The sequence below is a fragment of the Aotus nancymaae genome, unplaced genomic scaffold (genome assembly GCF_030222135.1).
Source record: "Aotus nancymaae isolate 86718 unplaced genomic scaffold, 86718_ANA_hifiasm-v0.15.2.pri h1tg000040l, whole genome shotgun sequence".
Classification (NCBI taxonomy): Eukaryota; Metazoa; Chordata; class Mammalia; order Primates; family Aotidae; genus Aotus; species Aotus nancymaae.
Window position 1 is genome coordinate 89,847,886 of NW_026988454.1, and position 25,735 is coordinate 89,873,620.

General features: G+C 36.9%; 1 long non-coding RNA gene across 1 annotated transcript in view; it reads left to right on the top strand.

The window, feature by feature from the left end:
• LOC135268307 (uncharacterized) overlaps window positions 1–24,883 on the top strand; it is a 69,470-nt gene extending 44,587 nt beyond the window's left edge. Inside the window, exon 3 of the long non-coding RNA XR_010336564.1 lies at window positions 24,530–24,883. This is a non-coding gene — a long non-coding RNA (uncharacterized LOC135268307). The remainder of the gene's footprint in view (window positions 1–24,529) is intronic.
• Window positions 24,884–25,735: the final 852 nt, after the last annotated feature.

A 25,735-nucleotide genomic window follows, 5' to 3' on the forward strand; every position in this document is an offset into this window, starting at 1 on the left:
AAAATGTGAAAATTTTCAGGTAATTATAAACCATTACCAGAAATTTTCAAAGCTCAAATTATATAAGAGGAAAATAAAAACCACATTCAAAAATAGTAATTTAAGAAACTGCAGGTGCATTATCTGGGCATTTATATTTTACAATCTGATTGAAACCAGGAGAGCAGCCAAAATATTTGGGGAGCCAAGAGGAAGCATCACAGATGACTCTTGTTTTCAGTTGAAAAGAATTATACAGGTTTTGCCAAAAGAAGATAATTCTAAAGTTAAGATGAACATAGTAAATATGAACAGTAGAAAGCAAATTAAACCTGTGCATCAATCCTATCATCAACATTCATTACAATTGGACATTATATCTCTCTTTGAACATTTCCCAGTGTTTAAAAAATCTCAGCAAAGCAACACATTCCATTTTCCAGGAAGTCCTTATAAGTAAAGGTTATTCCTATGTTGAGTTAAAATTTCTTTCTGTGTAACTCCTGTCCTTTGGTCCTGATCCTTCCTACTGGAGCCACAAATAAATCCATTTTATTTCCAGTCCATTTTAGAACTAGTAACACTTCATATTAAAAGTAATAGCAAAACTCCTAATTACTTTTGCACAAACTTTTTTCCAAGTCATCCTCTCAGAATTTTACATCATGTTTTATAAATTATCAGAATCTTCCTCCATTCTGTGAACCCTAACTTGTGCATGTCAATCTCAGAGTGAGTTCACAGAACTGAACACATAGTAACAGGAATAAGTTAACCAAAAAAGAAAAATTAATCAAAAAGTAAATCCATAAAAGATTTTAAAAGGTAAGTACATAGGTTTGCCAAAATGGCCAAATAGGAATAGCTCTGGAGCACAGTTCCCAGCAAGAGCAACATAGATGGTGAGTGATAGCCACATTTCCAACCAAGGTACCAGGTGCATCTCAGTGGGACTAGTTGGACACTGTATGTAACCCAAGGAGGGTGAGCAGAGAGAGGGTGGGGCCCTGACTCACTGGGAAGTGCAACGAACTGGAGGACCCCCCTGCCCCTAACCAACAGAGGTCATCAGGGGCTTTTCCAGACACTCTGGCACTCCAGTCCAGATACTGCACTTTTCCCACAGTCTTTATGACCCACAGACCAGGAGATCACATCAGCCAACTAGCGCCACGGTTTTCCAGCACAAAAACCCACACAAATCTGGGAGGTCATTTTAACTGGTACCTGGAACACCTGTGAGACAGAGCCACACATTTCCCTGAAAAGGAGAGGGCTAAAGGCAGGGAGCCAGGTGATCTGGCTCAGCGGGTCCCACCCCTACAAAGACCAACAATCTGAAATGCACTGGCTTGAGAGTTTTGCAGTGAGCACAGCAGTCTGAGCTCAACCCGGGATGGTCGAGATCTGTGGAGGGAAGGGCATCCACCATTACCAAAGCAGTCTGCCATGACCGAAGCAGTCTACCATCACCGAGGCAGTTCTAACCTTACCTCTGTAAACAAAACCACAAGGATGTTTACACAACAGCTGGACAGAGCCCATGGCAGTTCAACAACACCTCTATAGGTAGACTGTAAAGAGACTCCCTCCTTGCTGGGCAGGGCATCTCTGAAAAAAGGTAGCAGCACATCAGGGACTTAAAATAAAAACCCACCTTCCCAGACAGAGCACCTGAGAAAAGAGGCAGTTGTGAGTTCTGCTGCAGCAGACTTTAATGTCCCTGCCCAGCAGCTCTGAACGGAGCAGCAAAGTGCCCAGCACAGCACTTGAGCTCTGATAAGAAACAGATTGCCTCCTCAGGTGGCTCCCTGTCCCCCATATATCCAAAGAGGCACCTCATAAACAAAAGCTCTGGCTGACATCTGACAGGTATCTTTCTGGGACAAAGATACCAGAAGAAGAAATAGGCAACAATCTTACTCTTCTGCAGCCCCCAAGAGTGATTCCCAGACAAGCAGGGTGTGGAGTGGACCTCCAGCAGGCCTGCAATAGAGAGACCCAACTATTAGAAGGAAAACTAAAAAACAGAAAGAAGTAGCTTCAACAACAACAGAAAGGACATCTACTCAGAGACCCCATCAGAAAGTCACCAACTTCAAAGACCAAATGTAGATAAATCCACAAAGATGGAAAGAAACCAGAGAAAAAAGGATGAAATCACCAAAAACCAGAACACCTCTGCTCCTCCAAGGGATTACAACTCCTCACCAGCAAGGGAACAAAACTAGATGGAGAATGAGTTTGACAAACTGACAGAAGCAGCCTTCAGAAGGTGGGTAACAACAAACTTCTCTGAGCTAAAGGAACATGTTCTAACCAATGCAAAGAGACTAAGAACCTGGAAAAAAGGTTACATGAAATGCTAACTAGAATAACTAATTTAGAGAAGAACATAAATGACTTAATGGAGCTGAAAAACACAGCACAAGAACTTTGTGAAGCATACACAAGTTTGAATACCCAAATCAATCAAGGAGAAGAAACAATATCAGAGATTGAAGATTAACTCAATAAAATAAAATGAGATGGCAAGATTAGAGAAAAAAGGGTGAAAATAAATTAAACAAAGCCTCCAAGAAATATGGGATTATGTGAAAAGACCTAATCTACATTTCATCGGTGTACCTGAATGTGACAGGGAGAATGAATCCAAGCTGGAAAACACTCTTCAGGGTATTATCCAGGAGAACTTTCCCAACCTAGCAAGGCAGGCCAACATTTAAAACCAGGAAATACAGAGAGCACCACAAAGATATTCCTCAAGAAGAGCAACACCAAGGTGCATAATCATCAGATTCACCAGGGTTGAAATGAAGGAAAAAATGCTAAGGGCAGCCAGAGAGAAAGGTCAGGTCACCCACAAAGGGAAGTCCATCAAACTCACAGTGGGTCTCTCGGTATAAAACCTACAGCCAGAAGAGAGTGGGGGCCAATATTCAACATCCTTAAAGAAAAGAACTTTCAATCCAGAATTTCATATCCAGCCAAACTAAGCTTCATAAGTAAGGGAGAAATAAAATCCTTTATGGACAAACAATAGCTGAGAGATTTCATCACCACCAGGCCTGCCTTACAAGAGCTTCTGAAGGAAGCACTATACATAGAAAGGAACAACCAGTACCAGCCACTGCAAAAACATACCAAATGGTATAAAACATTGACACATGAAGAAATTGTGTCAATTAACTGGCAAAACAACCAGCTAGTATCAAAATGGAAGAATCAAATTCAGACGTAACAATATTAACCTTAAATGTAAATGGACTAAATGCCCCAATCAAAAGATACAGACAGGCAAACTGGATAAAAAGTCAAGACTCATCCATGTGCTGTATTCAGGAGACTCATCTCACATGCAAAGACACATATAGACTCAAAATAAAGGGATGGAAAATAGTTTACCAAGCAAATGGAAAGCAAAAAAAAGCAGGGGTTGCAATCCTTGTCTCTGACAAAATGGACTTTAAATCAACAAAGATCAAAGGAGACACAGAAAGGCATTACATAATGGTAAAGGTATCAATTGCAACAAGAAAAGCTAACTATCCTAAATATGTATGCACCCAATACAGGAGCACGCAGATACATAAAGCAAGTTCTTAATGACCTAAAAAGAGACTTAGACTCCCACACAATAATAGTGGGAGACTTTAACACTCCAGTGTCGATATTAGACAGATCAATGAGACAGAAAATCAACAAGGATATCCAGGACTTGAACTCAGATCTGGACCAAGTGTACCTAATAGACATCTATAGAACTCTCCACCCCAAATCCACAGAATATACATTCTTCTCAGCACCACATCACACTTATTCTAAAATTGACCACATAATTGGAACTAAATCACTCCTCAGCAAATGCAAAAAAAAAAACGGAAATCATAACAACCCATCTCTCAGACCAAAGTGCAATCAAATTAGATCTCAGGACTAAGAAACTCACTCAAAACCTTACAACTACATGGAAACTGAACAACCTGCTCCTGAATGACTACTGGATAAATAATGAAATGAAGGCAGAAATAAAGATGTTCTTCAAAAACGGTGAGAATGAAGACACAATGTACCAGAATGTCTGGGATACATTTAAAGCAGTGTCCAGAGGGTAATTTATAGCACTAAATGCCCATATGAGTAGCAGGGAAAGATCTAAAATTGACACCCTATCATCAAAATTAAAAGAGCTATAGGAGTAAGATCAAACAAATTCAAAAGCTAACAGAAGACAATAAATAACTAAGATCAGAGCAGAACTGAAGGAGATAGAAACACAAAAAACACTTCAAAAAACTCAACAAATCCAGGAGCTGGTTTTTTGAAAAGATCAACAAAATAGATAGACCACTAGCCAGATTAATAAAAAAGAAGAGAGAAAAGAATCAAATAGATGGAAGAAAAAAATGATAAAAAGATATCACCGATTCCACAGAAATACAAACTACCATCAGAGATTATTACAAACAACTCTGTGTACATAAGCCAGTAAATCTAGAAGAAATAGATAAATTCCTGGACACTTATACCATCCCAAGACTAAAACAGGAAGAAGTTGAATCCCTGAATAGATCAACAAATAGTGGCAGCAATTAATAGCCTATCAACCAAAAAAAGTTCGGGTTCAGACTGATTCACAGCCAAATTCTACCAGATGTACAAAGAGGAGCTGGTACCATTCCTTCTGAAATTATTCCAAACAATACAAAAAGAGAGAATCCACCCCAACTCATTTTATGAGACCAACATCATCCTGATACCAAAACCTGGCAGACACACAACTAAAAAAGAAAATTTCAGGCCAACATCCTTGATGAACACAGATGCAAAAATCTTCAATAAAATACAGGCAAACTGATTGCAACAGCACAACAAAAAGCTTATCCATCACGATCAAGTAGGCTTCATCCTAGGGATGCAAGGCTGGTTCAACACATGCAAGTCTACAAAAGTAATCCACCACATAAACAGAACAAAAGACAAAAACCACATGATTATCTCGATAGATGCAGAGAAGGCCTTTGAGAAAATTCAAAAGCCCTTTATGCTAAAAACTCTCAATAAACTAGGTATCAACGGAACATATCTCAAAATAATATTTATGACAAACCCACAGCCAATATCACACTGAATGGGCAAAAACTGGAAGAATTCCCTTTGAAAATTGGCACTAGACAAGGGTGCTCCTCTCATCATTCCTATTTAATATATTATTGGAAGTTCTAGCCAGAGCAATCAGGCAAGAAAAAGAAATAAAGAATATTCAATTAAGAAAACAGGAAGTTAAATTGTCTCTATTTACAGATGACATAATTGTATATTTGGAAGACCCCATCATCTCAGCCCAAAATCTTCTTAAGCTGATAAGCAACTTCAGCAAAGTCTCAGAATATTAAATGAATATACAAAAATCACAAGCATGCCTATACACCAATAACAGACAAACAGAGAGCCAAATCATGAGTGATTAAAGGGAATAAAATACCTAGGAATACAACTAACAAAGAATGTGAAGGACCCCTTCAAGGAGAACTACAAACCACTGCACAAGGAAATAAGAGAGGACACAAACAGATGGAATTTATAGATTCAATGCTATCCCCATCAAACTACCACTGATCTTCTTCATAGAAATGGAAAAAACCACCTTAAACTCCATGTGGAACCAAAAGAGAGCCCGCATAGCCAAGACAATCATAAGCAAAAAGAACAAAGCTGGAGGCATCATGCTACCTGACTTCAACTATACTACAAGGCTACGGCAATCAAAACAGCATGGTACTATGACCAAAACAGAGATATAGACAAATGGAACAGAACAGAGGTCCCAGAAACACCACCACCCATCTACAACTATCTGATCTGTAATAAACCTTACAAATACAGGCAATGGGGAAAGGATTCCCTATTTAATAAATGGTGTTGGGAAAACTGGCTAGCCATGTGCAGAAAACTGAAACTGGACCCCTTCCTTACACTGTATACAAAAATTAACTCCAGATGGATTAAAGATTTAAACATAAGACCTAACACCATAAAAATCCTAGAAGAAAACCTAGGCAATACCATCCATTCAGCACCCAGGCGTAGGCAAGGACTTCATGACTACAACATAAAAAGCATTGGCAACAAAAGCCAAAATAGACAAATGGGATCTAATTAAACTTAAGAGCTTCTGCACAGAAAAAGAAACAATCATTAGAGGGAACTGGCCACCAAAAGAATGGGAAAAAAATTTTGCAAGCAACCCATCTGACAAAGAGCTAATATTCAGAATCTACAATGAACTTAAACAAATATAAAAAAAAATAACCCATCAAAAAGTGTGCAAAAGATATGAACAGACACTTTTCAAAAGAAGACATTTATGTGGCCAAGAAACATGAAAAAATGGTCATCTTCACTGGTCATTAGAGAAGTGCAAATCAAAATCACATTGAGATACCATCTCACACCAGTTAAAATGGCAATCATTAAAAAATCTGAAGACAACAGATGCTGGAAAGGATATGGAGAAATAGGAATGCTTTTACATGTTGGTGGGAGTGTACATTAGTTCAACCATTGTGGAAGACAGTGTGGCAATTCCTCAAGGATCTAGAAATAGAAATACCATTTGACCCAGCAAACCCATTACTAGGTGTATACTCAAAGGATTATAAATCGGTCTATTATAAAGACACAGGCACATATATGTTCATTGTGGCACTGTTTACGATAGCAAAGACTTGGAACCGACCCAAATGCCCATCAAAGACAGACTAGATAAAGAAAATGTGGCACATATACACCACGGAATACTATGTAGTCACAAAAGAAATGAGTTGATGTCCTTTGCAGGGACATGGATAAATCTGGAAACCATGTTTCTCAGCAAACTGACACAAGAACAGAAAACCAAACACTGCATGTTCTCACCATAAGTGGGTGTTGAACATTGAGAACACATGGACACAGGGAGGGGAACAGCACACACTGGGGTCTGCTGGGGGGTGGGGGGACTAGGGGAGGGATAGCAGGGAGTGGGGAGATTGGGGAGAGATAACATTAGGAGAAATATCTAATGTATCTGACAGGGGGATGGAGGCAGTAAACCAACATGGCATGTGTATACCTAAGTAACAATCCTGCACAATCTGCAAATGTATCCCAGAACTTAAAGTAAAATAAAATAAAAGGGTAAGCATATATAGGTATGTAATAAATATTTATTTAGTAAACAAAACTTGGTTGATATTGATTTTATAGACAAAATTTTTCTGTATAAAATAAGTATTTTTTCCTAAAAAAGTTAAATGTAGTACTTCAGGTTTTTTTCCAAGTAAGCTTCATCTAGTTAAAGAACAGTTTTGCAATATATAGAGAACATTTTAAATGATGATTCTGTCACTAAATATATTTATTATACTCCCAGCTTCATGCTGTCTACAAATTTAGTAAGAATTATTTCTATGTCAACATTCAAGTCAGTGGTATTAATAAAATAAACTCAACGGCATACCACCAGACAACTATGTCCTGCAGGCTGATGACAGTATAATCAGTAGGACCCTTCAAGTGCAGTGGTTCCACTGTTAAAGAATTCACTTAATTTCCTACCAAGTACGATACATAGATTTTTCCATGGGATATGATATTTAAAATTTGTCAAATTGTCACTGACATTAGAATTTGCTATATTACTTACACTACCATGAGAAACAACCTCACAGAAAGAAATACATTTCATCAAAGTGTGCCTTCTTAGTAAATCCACCTTATTCCTTCGGAAGTTATTTCCTCTTTAAACTCTCACATTCAAATCTTGTTGAGTTAAATATTCCTCTCTTTTTGAAAACTGGGATAGCATATCTGGGTATCCAGCACGTGTGTTTTGATGATTCAAAGGCTTTCAATGTTGGCTGGGAGGGGCACTTTCTACTAAAATTAGTAGCATTATTAACGTGGTAGTCTTTTTTTTTATTGTACTTTAAGCTCTGGGGTACATGTGCAGATCTTGCAGGATTGTTGCATAGGTACACACATGCCATGGTGGTTTGCTGTCTCCATTCCCCCTAATGTGATAGTGTTATTCTTTTTTCCAAATGTCTTTTAATATTCATGTATACCAGAGTAGACTGATAGCAATGAAATTTGTGAAGACAGAGATACCTGTCTTGTTACAGTCTCAGTCCTTCCAAAAACCATCCTTTATCATCTTTGAAGGAATAGCTCAAGAGCATACTAATTTAATATATTTTGGCTTATGATGAAGTGAATTACATAACTCTCAATTATTCCTCTGCTATTTATCCCAGTACTTACTTTGTTCTCTATTTTTATATTTGTATAAATGTACACACACACATACACACACACACTATTATTTGTATATTTTCTTTGAAATAAAAACAAGTATTCTGTAAATTGCATGTCTCACTGAGGTAGAAATAGTAAAAACAGAGATTTTTAATCCAGGCCAATAGTTCTAGGTCAATACATAAGCCATGAGTTATTTAATTTTATTAAGAAGAATATCTGAGATTGTGCTGTCATGTTACTAGCACTTATTAAATTTACTCACATTATTTGTATATAACAAAATGGTTTTTGCAATGACCAATACAATGATATAATTCCCAGACTCTCAGTTTGCCACAGTCAACTTTGTTAATTGTGAAATGGTACATCCATACAGGAAAGTACATAGCAGTTAATTAACTAGTAAGGAAGTAATTGAAAATCTAAGTCTATCGGCTATTAGAACTTATTATGTAGCAGTCATTATTCTTAAATATATCAACATATTTAATCCTTACAATGACTTTATGAGGCAGTGCTATTATCATATCCATTTTAAGAAATCATTTTGAAATACTTCTGAGTATTCTGTTCATCTTAACAAGGGCTGCCCTCTGGAGAACAATTTTATGATAGCATAACCTGGCAGGGTTTTATCAGACTTTAACCCACCTAGAGGAAGGAAAATACCCAACATCAGCTGGCTGTAGCCTATCACATGGGGGAAAGGAAATGCCCAAATTTAGTTTCCTCTATGGAGGAAAAGAAATGCCAAATTCCAGCCCCCTCTGGCCATCCTGTCCTACTTAAGAGGTGGAGGGACTGAGTAACACTGTTGAAGTTCAAGGTCCCACAATAGGCCATTCGCAAGCTGAGGAGCAAGGAAGCCAGTCCAAGACCCAAACCTGAAGAACTTGGAGTCCAATGTTCAAGGGCAGGAAGCATGCAGCACAGGAGAAAGATGTAGGCTGGGAGGCAAAGCCAGTCGAATCTCCCCACTTTCCTCTGCCTACTTTTCCTTCTGTTCACATTGGGGGCAGATTAGACGGTCCCACCCGGATTGAGGGTGGATCTGCCTCCCGGAGTCCACTGACTCAAACAGTAATCTCCTTTGGCAACACCCTCACAGACACACCCAGAATCAATACTTTGCATCCTTCAATCCAATCAAGTTTTGATACTCAATATTAACAATTACAGTCCCCAAATACTTGGAGATTAAACAACATACTTCAAAATAACATATAGGTTAAAAAAAAAAGCTCCATAGAAATTTTAAATATTATGAACTCAAGGAAAATGGAAATATAATTTATCAAAATTTGTGGTACACAGCAAAAGCAGGAAATTTATAATGTTTATATTTATATATTTATATACATTTATATTTAACATATATTTATAAATATATATATTCATTTAATATAACATGTGCCACCAAGAAAAGAGTAAACCAAGAATAAGAAAGACTGACAGAGGGGGAGAAAGGCAAGAATTTCCAAGACAAATGCTATACTGCTGCCAAAAGAATTAGTGGGTCTGAAAGAAGAGATCAGAGAGTTCCAGAAAGACATCTCCAGAAAAAAGTGATTGAACTGATAAATTATTTAGCAGACTTGTACATATAGAAAAACATATTGGAAAATATTTTACAAAAATGATACTGCAAATAGTTGTTCTAATAACTATTAGAAAATAAAAAATAGAGACATTATTAATAAACTCACATAAGAAAATAAAATCATAGACAATATTTGGAATAGAAATAAACAATATTTAAAACATAAAGTCTAAAGTTAAGTTTTTAGATTGTAGTATAAGAATACTACTTAAAATTATAACAGTATGTACCAAGGAAACATCTAAAAGTGGAGAAGTTGTTTGCATCTGGAGAGTTATGGAAAGGGGTAGTGCTGGTTGGTGACCAGGACCATTATTATTTTTACTATGATGCCTTTAGTACACATGACTTTTTTTTTGTATGAAATGCTTTTTAACAAAAAAACCTAATTTATATGTTTTAAGTAAGTGTTTTAAAACCACACAGAAACCAATAGAATCAAATGTAAGAGGGAAGTTAATAAACCAAACCATTATTACACATGACTTTTTTTTTGTATGAAATGCTTTTAAACAAAAAAACCTAATTTATATGTTTTAAGTAAGTGTTTTAAAAACACACAGAAACCAACAGAATCAAATGTAAGAGGGAAGCTAATAAGCCAAACCATTATTGCACATGACTTTTCTTTTGTATGAAATGCTTTTAAACAGAAAAACCTAATTTATAAGTTTTAAGTAAGTGTTTTAAAAACACACAGAAACCAATAGAATTAAATTTAAGAGGGAAGTTAACAGGCCGAAGCTAAATATCCAGATGGATTTATTAATGAAAAGAAGCTCATTACTGACCTTGACAGGAGCAATATCAGGAGAAAAGTGAAGATAAAGTAAAATTACAGCAAGTGTAGATAGAAACTAAGTTTTCTTCAAGTTTGAGAAGGGGAAAGTACGGGAGTAGCACATTCATTCACTCATTACTGAATGAGAAAGAGGACTTTCCTATTTTTCTAAGAATTATAAGGGAGCATCATAATTTTTTTTTTTTGGCTAGGAATTGAAATCAGTTTGATTTAAGAGGTTTTTTTTTTTTGCATTTTAGGTTTTGGGGTACATGTGAAGAACATGCAAGATTGTTGCATAGGTACACACATGGCAGTGTGATTTGCTGCTTCCTCCCTTTCACCTATATCCGGCATTTCTCCCCATGCTATCTCTCCCCAACTCCCCACCCCCCACTGACCCTCCCCTAGCATCATAATTTGTTTAATTTGTTTTCAAAAATCATTTTGAGATAGGACAGTAAGAATAAATTCTGCAGCTCCTCCTATCAGCCCACGGCTTTGCTGTCCCTTTGTGTTTTGCCCTCCACACACAATCTCAGCTGTTGCCCATCCTTCTTGCTTGTCTTTGTGGTTTGTCCTCTTTGTTTTTTTCAACTGATGAAAGAGCTAATATTACCCACGATAGGTATTAAAATGTTAGACTATTTTGTCAAAATTTTATGATTACCACATTCAAACATAAAGCTAGTGTCTCCATAAATTAATTTTGAAAATACTGGAAAATCAGAGCTGTTTGCAACATAGCAGACTGAATTTAAATTGAATCATACCCAAATAAGCCACTCTATATTCCATCTCAAACAAGGTTCATAGAAACAAATGCACTTTTTAGAGTAATTTATCTAAACAAGTGAACTGCACTGCAGAAAAATCATGGCATTTACACACAACCTGCTTTTCTTTGTACCTGGTACAAAGCAACTTCAGTCATGTACAACAAAAGTTAGTGGGTCTGTGACAAAGCTGACAAACAAGTGACCTTATATATAATTAGCAAATTCCACTCAGAATCAGAAAATCATATTACATTTTTTTAATTTAGAAAATCTAACTATTAGCTATTCAAATCTATAATCATTATAGGAAATAGCATTGTTATATTAGAATAATATAATAAATGACCCTCCTATAATATTTTAAAATAAAAATTACCCTTAGGATTCTTAAAATTAGAACAAGAATAAGCAAAAACACATTTTATGTAAGATAATCTATAATTTTACAATGTATAAAATTATAAACAAAATTTATCAAATATTTTGGTTAAATATAAAGAATTGATCACAAGTACACCTTATAAGTAAATTTCCCTTTAAGAGGGAACCAATCATTCATCAGATGAGAATTTCACGAAAATTTTCTAGCCAGTGTTCCCTGTATTCCCTGCTCTCTTTTGGCCTTTCTCAGCTTGTCTGTTCTCATCTCTTTTCTCATCTTTGCATCGAAGCTCCCCTTGGCAACATTAAGGTATTGAATTGAAAGAATTAAGAGAAACAGCAGCTGGATCACATACCATTTGAAGATTTCTCTGGGCCTCTGTTAATGAATGGCATGGCATACCCCAAACATCATGAAGCCTTGTTAAGAAAAGGAATGTTTACCTGACTGCCCAGTGCTGAACTCCAAGAGCAGGATGATAATTTTTTTACAGAGGATTTTTTTTAGACGTTTCTAAGTAGCATCCATTCTTATTTCGGCCTCTGTAAGGAAAAGATGGTAAAGGATATAAGCAAGTATGTCTATGTTACCCAGCACTTAAACTTGGGAAAAATAGGATATGCCTTGCTAAGGGTTTCAGCACTTTCTTAACTAGGGAAAAATAAATTAATCACTACTTGAATCTGTTGTATATGGTTTATAGTTGGTTATGTATTTAAATTAAATGGAGAGTAAACTCTGTACCATTCTAATTTACAGTGTGGGTTCAGTTTCCCTCAGATTTTTGATAGCTTATAAACTAAGCATATATTATGAAAGTAGGCTACAGTCTGATATTTTAGGGAACTCTTTATCCTCTTCATCTCAGGCTTGTTTATACCTTCCTAATTTAGAAAAAAAAAAAAAAAATCTTAGTTTCTTTCTCCTCTCTTAGTTCCTTTGGTGCTGATAACCTTTTGACTCTTCCCTATTGCAAGAGATAAGATTTGGTTTTTAGTTGTATTAGTCCTCTGATGTAGAAGGGATTTGATTTCTAGAGGATTACCCACTGTTATGGTCTGAATATTTTTGTTCTCTCAGAATTCATGTTGAAATCCTAACCCCCTAAGGTGATGGTATTAGGTGCTAGGGCTTCTGGGAGGAGATTATGGCACAAGGGCAGAGAGCCCTCATGAATGAGATTAGTACCTTATAAAAGAGGGCCAGGGGAGCTCAGTCACTTCTTCCACTACATGAAGACAGCACAAGAATGTGCCATAAATAAATCAGAAAGTAGGCTTTCACTAGACATCAAATCTGCCTTCATCTTGAATTTCTCAGCCTCCAAATATATTTCTGTTGTTCATAAAGCTACCTGATTTATTGTATTTTGTAATTGCAGACTAAAAGGACTAAAACATGCATCATCCATTACCCTTTCTAACAGCATTGCCATTTCCTTTTGGAAAATTGTCCGTGTCTCATTGTGCATATTATATGAATCCTTTCAAAGTCCCTTGCACTGATCAACTAAGACCCAAGTCACATCAATAGATGTTTTTTGTGAGGTTTGAATCTTTGACAGAGAGCTCCACAGACTTAAAAATGGCTGGTGTGTGCTTGATCCAGCTGCTCCTCCCAGGCAGAACAGTATTGTAGTTTTGCACAGTCAGCCAGGACAGGCTGATTCCTATCCTGGGGCCTGTACTGCACTCACTGTGTAACCTTGAACAATTTACTTAATTCTCTGTACCTCTGTTTCTTTAGCTGTAAACAAGAACAATAACACACATCATAGGCTTATGGTAAAGATTTAATGAGACAATTCAAGTACTGAGAACAGCTCTTTTCACCTATTAAGTATCCAATAAATGTAGTCCATTAAGCCTGGTTCTCCAGCCTTCCAACAAATTTCTTTTTGGCTAAATTTAGCCCTGGTTCATTTTGTTACTTGGGACCAGTGAACCCAAGTGATTTATTTGTCATCTTCCACAGTCTTAGAGGAGGACTTCTTCCTCCAACCCATCAGACCATGTCCTGGCGAGTTAAGCCTGAGCACCCCAAGAGAAGAGACTAAGACGGTCATTATCTGCCCTCTAAGGATAACTTTGAGGTCATGTGGATAATAAACTTAATTTTCATTTATTCATAGTCCTCAATAACCTTGTCCTAAAGTAGAAAAAAAGCTAGATTTCAACTGGAATGCCAGAAAGAACACTTGCTTAGGTAATAAGATGAACATTAAAACTGTGACACACTTAAAATTTTCTTACTTTAAAGCAGCCCCCTTGTATCTACAGCTGACAACAAGGATTAAATTACATCAAGTGCCTTGATAAGTCAACTGAAACTCTCAAAAGGACATATTTTTCTGTACCTATTAAATGACTGATTACTCCATGTGATCAATGTTAGTGGTCAATTCTCAAAGCAGTATTAATTTGCATAATTGCTGCGTATAGGTTAAAGTCTCTAAGAACTAAACTGGCATAATAAATCTACTGAAATTTAGCTATTGAAAATATTACATAAAATATTATAAGTATACCACAATGTATTTATAAAAATAGAAAATGTCTTTTGCCTTTTAATAGATTGCTACTTAAGGCTTTAATGCTAAAATTACACAGGGCTTAAACTTTTTGACCTTAAAAAATTTGAATCTCAGCTTCAAGATGGCAGTCCATAAGTATTTTATGCTCCCCTCCTCCACTTACAAGAACCAAAACAGTATATAGACAGTTTCTGTTGTTTACAAGGCTACCTGATTTATTGTATTTTGTTATTGCAGACCAAAAGGCCTAAAACATGCAACATCCATTACTCTTCCTAACAGTACTGCCATTTCCTTTTGGGAAATTTTTCATCTCTCATTGTGTATATTATTATAGGAATCCTTTCAAAGTCCCTTGCACTGATCAGCTAAGACCCAAGTCACATCAATAGATGTCTTCTTTATCCAAGAGAGAACACTAGAATTTAACAGAAAACTGACAGGAAACACCAAAAGCAGGGAAGGAGAAGAAAAAAGACAGTCTGCTTGGCCAGGATCAGCTGGGAGCCAGAAGAGACTTCTCAACTGTGGGATAAGACTTCCAGCATTCCACATCCCCACTGGATTTATGTAACCCTGACCATAGGATAGCCTCTCCACCCTCCCAAGCTCTGAAACTAACACAGGCAGCTACCAGGAGACCATGAGATAGCGCTTCACCGGAGGGAAGCTCCTGCTGGGTCCCACACCCTTTCTGAGACCCAAGCAACTACAGCAAGGAGCCATTATCAGTCACAGTCTTTGTCCTAGAGCCCAGCATTAGGGAAACTCATGTTCTGTGGCTGTTGTCCTGGGGACAGAGGCATTAGAGAAACACAGGCTGTTGCTGCTGGAACTGGGGCATGAGCTGTGAATGGACTTCCTCAGCAGAGGCTGAGAATCAAGTGGGACATGGGCTGCAGCTGCCAGTGCTAGGAAGCGAGCATTGCCAGGACTGAAACTGGGACACAAGTGGGGAACGAGTTGCTGCTGGGACTTAGTTGCAAGCTGGAAGAGGGCTCCTACAGCTGGGTGGTTGGGAGGAGCCGCACCAGAACTGGGGCAAGAGAGGGATATGCACATTATTATAGGAATACTGGACCAGGATATGGCCACTGAGGCAAGCCCCATCCACTCCAATGGTATGGCCTCAGCACTGCTCCTACTGCCCATCACCCTAGCTCTCTGCCTGGAGCCTGAGAATCAACTCTATCCCGCACACCATGGCTAGTGTGTGCTCTCAGCATTAAGAAGCCTGAACATAAGTATGTCAAGCCTGGCTTCGCATTTCTCTCTGAGACAGAGCACACAATCCAGGATCTTAGGGATCATCCAACAATCCACCACCTTGGGCACTTGAACACTCTTTCTGGGTGCTTAAAGTTGGGTCTAAACTCCCAGCTACAACCATCTCAGCTGGCACCTACCTGCAAGTACCACCTCTGAGCCTGGAGACTAGCCCACCTGCCCCACCACAGCCACTGCTAACATCAAAACACTCTGCTCAGGACCCAAGGAATTATCTTGCTACTGCTATTGCCCATGATACACAGGTTGCCCAGGGACCTAACTAACCCACCCACCAGGTCCACTGCTTCAACTACCAACATCCAAGCAAGCCACCTGGAGGTCCAAAAATTTCTCTCAACAAATTGTTAAAAATTGAAATAGTACCCAGCATCTTTTCTGATCATAATGGAATAAAACTAGAAATCAAAACCCAGAAAAACTTTGCAAGCTATGCAAATACACAGAAATTAAATAACATGCTCCTGAATGACCACTGAGTCAATGAAGAAATTAAGATGGTAATAAAAAAATTTCTTGAAACAAATGGAAATGAAAAGACAATGTAACAAAAACTGTGGGATACAGCAAAAACATAACAATAAATGCTTACATTAAGAAAGTAGAAAGAAAGCCAAATTTATTTTCTAATTCTTCTTATTCTAACAAGAATTAGAAAATCAAGAACAAACCAAACCCCAAATTAGCAAAAGAAAAGAAATAATAAAGATCAGAGCAGAACCAAATGAGATAGAGGTTTAAAAATCAATATAACACTTTTGGAGGCCAAGGTGCATGGATCACCTGTAATCTCAGCTACTCCAGCCTGGGCAACAAGAGCGAAAAAGAGGGAATCCTCCCTAACCCCCGGGTTCAAATGATTCTCCTGCCTCAGCCTCCCAAGTAGCTGAGATTACAGGCATGCACCACTAGACCTGGCTAATTTTTGTCTTTTTAGTAGAGTCAGAGTTTCGCCATGTTGGTCAGGCTGGTCTCGAGCTCCTGATCTCTGATGATCAACCCACGTCAGCACTGTTTGTTGGCTGCATAAATGTCTTCTTTTGAGAAGTGTCTTTTCACAACCTTCACCCACTTTTTGATGAGGTTTTTTTTTCTTGGAAATTTGTTTAAGTTCTTTGTAGATTCTGGATATTAAACCTTTGTCAGATGGGTAGATTGCAAAAATTTTCTCCCATTCTGTAGGCTGCCTGTTCACTCTAATGATAGTTTCTTTTGCTGTGCAAAAGCTCTTTAGTTTAATTAGATCCCATTTGTCTATTTTGGCTTTTGTTGCCATTACTTTTGGTATTTTAGTCATAACATCCTTGTCCATGACTATGTCCTGAATGGTATTGCCTAGGTTTTCTTCTTTGATTTTTATGGTTTTGGGTTTTATGTTTAAATCTTTAATCCATCTTGAGTTAATTTTTGTATAAGCTGTAAGGAAAGGATCCAGTTTCAGCTTTCTGCATATGGCTAGCCAGTTTTCCCAACACCATTTATTAAATAGGGAATCCTTTCCCCATTGCTTGTTTTTGTCAAGTTTGTCAAAGATCAGATGGTTGTAGATGTGTGGCATTATTTCTGAGGCCTTTGTTCTGTTCCATTGGTCTATATCTCTGTTTTAGTACCAGTACCATACTGTTTTGATTACTGTAGCCTTGTAGTATAGTTTGAAGTCAGGTAGCGTGATGTCTCCAGCTATTTTTTTTTTTTTTTTGCTTAGGATTGTCTTGGCTATGAAGGCTCTTTTTTGGTTCCATATGAAATTTAAGGTTGTTGTTTGTTTGTTTTTCCAGTTCTGTAAAGAAAGTCAACGGTAGCTTGGTGGGGATAACACTGAACCTGTAAATTACTTTGGACAGTATGGCCATTTTCATGATATTGATTCTTCCTAACCATAAGCATGGAATATTTTTCCATTTGTATCCTTTCTCATTTCCTTGAGCAGTGGTATGTAGTTCTCCTTGAAGAGGCCCTTCACAACCCTTGTTCGTTGTATTCCTAGGTATTTTATTCTCTTTGTAGCAATTGTGAATGGGCGTTCACTCATGATTTGGCTCTCTGTTTGCCCGTTATTGTTGTATAGAAGTGCTTGTTAGTTTTGCATATCAATTTTGTATCCTGAGACTTTGCTGAAGTTGCTTATCAGCTTAAGGAGATTTTGGGCTGAGGTGATGGGATCTTCCAAATATACAATCATGTCATCTGTAAATAGAGACAATTTAACTTTCTCTTTTCCTAGTTGAGTATCCTTTATTTCTTTTTCTTCCCTGATTGACCTGGCCAGAACTTCCAATACTATGTTGAACAGGAATGGTGAGAGAGGGCATCCTTGTCTTGTGCCAGTTTTCAAACAGAATGCTTCCAGTTTTTGCCCATTCAGTATGATATTGGCTGTGGGTTTGTCATAAATAGCTCTTATTATTTTGAGATATGTTCCATCAATACTTAGTTTTTAACATGAAGGACTGTTGAATTTTGTCAAAGGTCTAGTATTTGAAGAAGCAAATAGATGCAATAAAAAATGATAAAGGGGTATCACCACCAATCCCACAAAAATATAAACTACCATCAGAGAATACTATAAACACCTCTTTGCAAATAAACCAGAAAATCTAGAAGAAATAGATAAATTCCTGAACACTTAAAGTTTCCCAAGACTAAACCAGAAAGAAGTTGAATCCCTGAATAGACCAATAACAAGGTCTGAAAACAATGCAGCAATTAATAGCCTACCAACCAAAAAAAGTTCAGGACCAGATGAGTTCACAGCCAAATTCTACCAGAGGTACAAAGAGGAGCTGGTACCATTCCTTGTGAAACTATTCCAAACAATAGAAAACATGGAATTACCATTTTATCCAGCAATCCCCCTAGTGAGTATCTACCAAAAAGGATATTAATCAATATGTCAACAGGATATCTGCACTCACATGTTTGTTGTAGCACTACCCACAAGAGCAAATGTATGGAATCAACCTAAATGTTTATCAACAGATAAATGAATAAAAAAATGTAGGCATTGGTGGCTGCAGCTGCAGCAACTGAGTAGGTCAGGCAACTTCACATGCCTCCAGAAAAGGGGTCACATCCTAGAAGCTGAGCAACAATGGACTGTAGGACTTGCTTCCACTGCACCTTAGGTTTTGGGATACATGTGAAGAACATGCAAGGTTGTTGCACAGGTACATACATGGCAATGTGGTTTGCTGTCTTCCTCCCCATCACCTATATCTGGCATTTCTCCCCATGCTATCCCTCCCCAACACCCCACCCCCCCGCTATCCCCCACCCCCAACAGACCCCAGTATGTGATGCTTCCTTCCCTGTGTCAATGTATTCTCATTGTTCAACACCCGCCTATGAGTGAGAACATGCAGTGTTTGATTTTCTGTTCTTGTGTCAGTTTGCTGAGAATGGTGGTTTCCAGGTTCATCCATGTCCCTACAAAGGATACAGATTCATCATTTTTTATGGCTGCATAGTATTCCATGGTGTATATGTGCCACATTTTCCCTGTCCAGTCTCTCATCGATGGACACTTGGGTTGGTTCCAGGTCTTTGCTATTGTAAACAGTGCTGCAATGAACATTTGTGTGCATGTGTCCTTATAATAGAATGATTTATAGTCCTTTGTGTATATACCCAGTAATGGGATTGCTGGGTCAAATGGAATTTCTATTTCTAGATCCTTGAGGAATTGCCACACTGTCTTCTACAATGGTTGAACTAATTTACACTCCCATCAACAATGTAAAAGTGTTCCTATTTCTCCACATCTTCTCCAGCATCTGTTGTCTACAGATTTTTTTAATGATCGCTATTCTAACTGGCGTGAGATGGTATCTCAATGTAGTTTTTATTTGCATTTCTCTAATGACCAGTGATGATGGGCATTTTTTCATGTTTGTTGGCCTCATATATGTCTTCTTTTGTAAAGTGTCTGTTTATATCCTTCATCCACTTTTGAATGTGCTTTTCTTGTAAATCTGTTTTAGTTTTTTGTAGATTCTGAATATTAGCCCTTTGTCAGATGGGTACGTTGCAAAAATTTTTTCCCATTCTGTCGGTTGCTGATTCACTCTACTGACTGTTTCTTTCACTGTGCAGAAGCTGTGGAGTTTGATTAGGTCCCATTTGTCTATTTTGGCTTTTGTTGCCAGTGCTTTCGGTGTTTTGGTCATGAAGTCCTTGCCTATGCCTATGTCCTGAATGGTTTTGCCTAGGTTTTCTTCTAGGATTTTTATGGTGTTAGGTCTTACATTTAAGTCATTAATCCATCTGGAGTTAATTTTAGTGTAAGGTGTCAGGAAGGGGTCCAGTTTCTGCTTTCTGCACATGGCTAGCCAGTTTTCCCAACACCATTTATTAAACAGGGACTCCATTCCCCATTGCTTGTTTTTGTCAGGTGAATCAAAGATCAGATGGTTATAGATGTGTGATGTTGCCTCCAAGGCCTCTGTTCTGTTCCATCGGTCTATATCTCTGTTTTGGTACCAGTACCTTGCTGTTTTGATTATTCTCTATTTTTAAATTTTGTATTGAGGAAAGGGAAAATATTTTATGCTTTCTATATGCTACTGCATCTATCTAAAAGTTAAGCAAAATTATTTTTCCCTTTTGTCACAGGACTTTGCTATTCAGTTCCCATATGAGGTCAAATGTAATCTTCAGCACTGGCAGGCTTTATAATTTAGATTATAGAAAAAGCAATTACCTTATTTCATCTCCTCTGTGTTTTGGGGGAAGAGTTTAGTCACTATTTTACTTAAATAATAACACTAGTGTCTTTATTGGTATTCTTAACAATCAGCAATTCATGTAGAAATATTTTTTCAATTCTGAAATCTCATGTTAACTCATTTCAGCACTGTTTCATTTGACTTCCAGTATATTAAAATGGATTATTAATATAAATATTTGTGGTAATATTCTTTGAATATGAATTATCTGAATTGGATAAAACTTTAGATTCTTTACTTTCTGAGCTAGCTAATAATAAATAAATTAGGGAATGTTTTATTTGGGTCCCTCAGTTTTCTGTTTCTATATAATCAATCTTTATGTGATAGAAGTTGAAAATGCTGTTCTGAGAAATATTGCAGATAATTTACCTAGCTCATGTTTTAGAACCAACACTGCTTGATTCTGATAACTCAATAAGTACTGAAAAGTTCTATAGTTATATGTTCACTTTTGTAGGAGTCACTTTTTCAGCTAAGGTACAGGAAATTAAAAAAAAAAAAAAAACTCCTTATCAATAACAGAGAGATTCTATTAAGTTTTTCTCTAATAACAAATATAACCAAAAACTTTAATCATAGCCTTTTAAATTGTTATTAACTAGATCTTTTAAATTATTACATGTTTTTAAATAATATTAATGAAATATCAAAATTATCAGTAAATCCTTTACATTCAAATTTATTAACTTAAAATAAATTACACAAGGATTAATAGCTGAAAAATTTATTTTTAGCTAGAATATAATCAATGGAAGACCATGAAGTTCTATAGCTAGTACTGGCAACTGAGTTTATATTCCTTTATAGATCGGCTTACATTTATGGTATACAAGATCCATTGTTTTCCTGTTACATTCATCAATACTTTTGAGAAATAGTCAATAGAAATAGAAACCTAAAATAAATACTTATAAAATTTTAAAGCAATATTCTAAAGGAATTTCTGATTTTAAAATATTTTATGTCTGTCATCAGTTTCCAGGACTGTTTTCTCATTAGTCTCCATTTTTTTCTGTAGATTTTTGTGCTAAATTGCTATAATTACCATACTCTGTTCTTCTCTATATCAATATATTTTGCCATATAACATCCATCACAGCTTCTCTTAAAAATAAGTCTATAAATTTCCACCCCTTGAATCTGAGATGATTCTGTGGTGGCAAATGTAATATAATAAAAATAATAGTGTAGCAGTTGCAAGACCATACCTCCAGGGGCCTCGCATGCTTCCTTCCCTCTCGACACTCTGCCCAGCTACCATGTGAACAAGCCTGGGATAGTCTCCTGGATGATAAGATAATGTGTCAACCAGGGAAGAGTCTATGTAATTTTCCTATAAAAGGCCTCTGACATATGAGAAAGCCCAGCCAAGATCACCAAAGCTGCTGATCACATCTTGACTAAAAATGTATGAAGGAGCTTGTCCAAGAAGAAAAGCTGTCCAACGGAGCCCACTCTAAATTGACATCCAGCAAAATCATAAGTTAAATAAGTGGTTTTAAGTGGTAAATTTTGAGATGGTTTATTTCATAATAGTATCTATTTGAAGCAATTAGATATTGAACAGTCTAACAGATTAGGGTTCTGAATGGATATGTCACTATGAAATGCCATTCTAAACATATTTTTTTTTTTTACCAAGGATGATTCTTATGTGAAATGTCAAAAATCTATGCTTTTGTTCTTGCCATTATTTAGAATTATGAACAATGAAGTATATTGTAATTGTTTTACTGAAAATCAGAGGAAGATTCTCCTTCTATTAATCACTCATTCTCTCTTCATTGTTTTTCTCTATCCCTATTTTCTTCTCTTACATAAAAGAACATAGGCAACTCATTGCTCAAATAAACACTACACTACAGAGGTAGTTTACTCCCTCCTTTGGCAAATTAGGTTATTTACTGACTTACATAGAAATTTATCAGAACACTATTTCCCAAACAGTCTCTCAAAACATTTAGTACAAGAATTTAACAGTGTGCCATCTTGTGTATTCTGCCTTCCATTATTTATTAGGAATTCAATCAACTGTTCAGAAATGATGATTGAAAGTTCCTATGGCTTTCTATTATTTCTACTTAATGAAGCAATCTGAATGGAAGACAGATTGCCACTCTTTTGATTTCAACTGGTTTTCCAGCAATTTCCATGTAATTATATTGCCTGAATGTACTAGGTCTCTGAGGAACTATTTACTTCCTTGAGACATTTTAGAACATGTTCTTTCCTAGTTCATCTTTTTCTATTGTCTTGTATATTTAGTTATCTTAATGTACTATCATAAAAATAAAGTCTTCAAATGGTACACAATTTTACATGAAACATTCCAATTAAATCATATTACTACATGTTTCTTTTCTTTTTCTTTTTCTTTTTTTTTTTTGAGGGGGAGATAGAGTCTCACTCTAGCCCAGGCTGGAGTGCAGTGGTGCGATCTCAGCTCACTGCAACCTCCACTTCCTGGGTCCCAGTTCAAGCAATTCTCCTATCTCAGCCTCCCAAATAGCTGGCATTACAGGCCTGAGCCACAATGCCCAGCCAATTTTTGTATTTTTTAGTAGAGACAGTGTTTCACTATTTTGGCCAGTCTGGTCTTGAACTCCTGACCTCATGATCCACCCACCTCGGCCTCCCAAAGTGCTGGGATTACAGGTGTGAGCCATTGCACCCGGCCTACATCCTTATTTTCATTATATACATCAACTATTTGAAGAATCAAACTGACTTTTCTTGGCCGTAACACTTAATCTTAGATTACTAAGTTTTGCTAAATAATAAGTACCACAGATGATTCTCTCAGTGCAATGGTTCTAAATGGCTGCTGAGTCCCAGCTAAAAAGGACGACATATGTTTGGATATATTAATTTATCTAAACAATAATTCTGAGCAAATACTTAGTATTCTGCATGTTACTAGTTAGCAGGAATATAAAAGAGAATTTTTTATTTGAGATGCTCACCATATGTGAGAGAAGATAATATGCATAAATAAAAAGTATATGTCATCTTGTAAGGAGATTAATGAAAATTAGACATAGTAAAGAAAATGGAGTAAATCTTCCTGATAAGTTGAAAAAATCTTTATGAAATATTTTTTCATAAAGATTTTAGGCTAGACAAATCAAAGAAAGGTACAGATTTACAAGGAGACGAATTATTTCAATAGTTCCCTATTCATCCCATTGGTGAGAGAAGTTTTCTTGCCCTATGGTTGTAGGAAGAATTACATATATTTCCCCAAAACTGAACAGATTAGATCAACAGCACCTATTAGTAACATATACTCACAGATAGGAGGAAGAGGACACTGAACCACACAAGACCACAAAGGGATTGAGCATAGGAACAGAGTGAGTAACTGGGGGTCAAGAAAGACAGGCTTTGTGTTATCAAGAGTGTGGGGTACTCCTCTGTTTCCTATGGAAGGATGTGATTTCCTTGTTTGAATAATTCCATAGCTGTCAGGAAACTGAAACCCACAATTCAGAGATGAACTAGAACTATGCCTGATCCTTTGATAACTAGGGTTGGTTATCTAGGGGTCCTTATCTGTGGGAGCACAATGTGGAGGGGAACTTGCAGTTAGGACATTCAAGCCCTCCTGATTTTACCAGATGTTAAGGTAGCACATAATTTTGAGTATTAATTATAAGTCTTACACCATTTACAAGACTCAGAATTCTAAATATTCTTGACATTTTATGAAAATGGTGAAAAGTTCAGTGTCAGGACACAGAAAGAATGAGACAGGATGGAAAGTTTTATACATATATTTAGTCTGTCAGATTTTTATGGAAACAGTTCTATATGTTTCCTTTAAGACTGTATATCCAGAATCTAGACAAATAATTGATATTGTAGGAATTCTCAAAAAGTGTTTTGAATCAATTAATAAAAAATTTTGTGACAAACTTTTGTTGGCACCGAGATGCACAGGTAAATAAAACCTGTCCATTTTCTAATAGACATACTGTCTAGAAAAGATAGAATAAAATACTGTCAAATAAGTAAAGCTAATTATTAAAAGTATACGAAAATATTATGTTTTTTACAGACACTGTAGGCTAAAATACAGGTTTACATTTAATTTCATAGTCACCAATTAAATTAGAGAAGTTTTTAAACACTGTAATGACATAATTATATTTGCTATTTAGGTAGAAAACCCTGATGTAAAAAACAAGTTTCAACTGAATTGGGAAGAACCTGAAGGTTATGAAACCATGGCTTGTATAAGTCAAAGAAGAGTCATTATGGGATGTAAACTAAAATAATGACATTTGCCATGGAGGGAACGATAGGTATGATAATTTCAATTTTCTGCAAGATAGAGGACACACAGAGAAGTATTGATTGATATACAGTGTAAGAATTCATCCTCTACAATGTGTGCAAAGGAAATTCATATGACTGGCTAGACCCTGTAAACGTTTAACACTTTAAATCACTGGTATAAAAAAAGGTGGGTATGAAAATTGGAATACCTTGATAATAAATACTAAACAATGGAACTTTCCAATTCAGTGTACAGAATGCTTGGCAGGCAAGTATTTATCCTCCCAGCCAAATAAAAGAAAGAAATCCCAAAAAACAACAACAACGTTTTATCTTTAAACTGGTCTAGCAGCAAATTGTGAATTTTTGCCTTAGCATGTTGTAACCCAGCGAGTCATAGAGAAAGCACCACACTCTGAGATAGAATCAGGAGTCCTTTATTGCTGGTGATCAAGAGATAGCTAATGCTTGAAATTCTCTTGGCCCCGAGGAAGGGGCTTCATTCCTTCTTATGCCTTGCTTAAGGTAGGGGAGGGGGAGCCTAGCTGAAGGGGAATTTTACAGAAGCAGAATGAGCAGGTTAGAGGGAAGTGGTTGCAGGCCAGGGTATTTCCATACAATCACCAAGGGGGGTCCAAGGAGGAGTATTCACAATAGCAGGTGTGCTTGCCAAGCAGAATGTGGTTACAATGGTTATACGGTAGAATACACACAGCGTCATTAAGCACAGCATCAGCATGACCCAGTTACACACCCGAGGGAGACATGGCAGGTGAGATGGCGGGGAGGGAGAGGCTAAGATGGAGTCTGTCTGGCTCACAGCTAAGGTGGAGTCAGTTAGGCTAACACAAGTTAGGCTATCACAAGCATATGCCCACATTCTGAAATTTGAGATGTTTCCACTTCTGCGGAAGCCAGCAAAAGACAGATGCCAGACAAAATCTCTAAAAAGAATATTTTAAATTACAAATGTACATGCAAAAATATCAGATATTGAAGATATTGAACACTATAAACATAAAAGACTAAATTAAAATCAACAAAAAATGACTTCAGATTCAAAAATGACAATCCAGGGAAAAGGAACA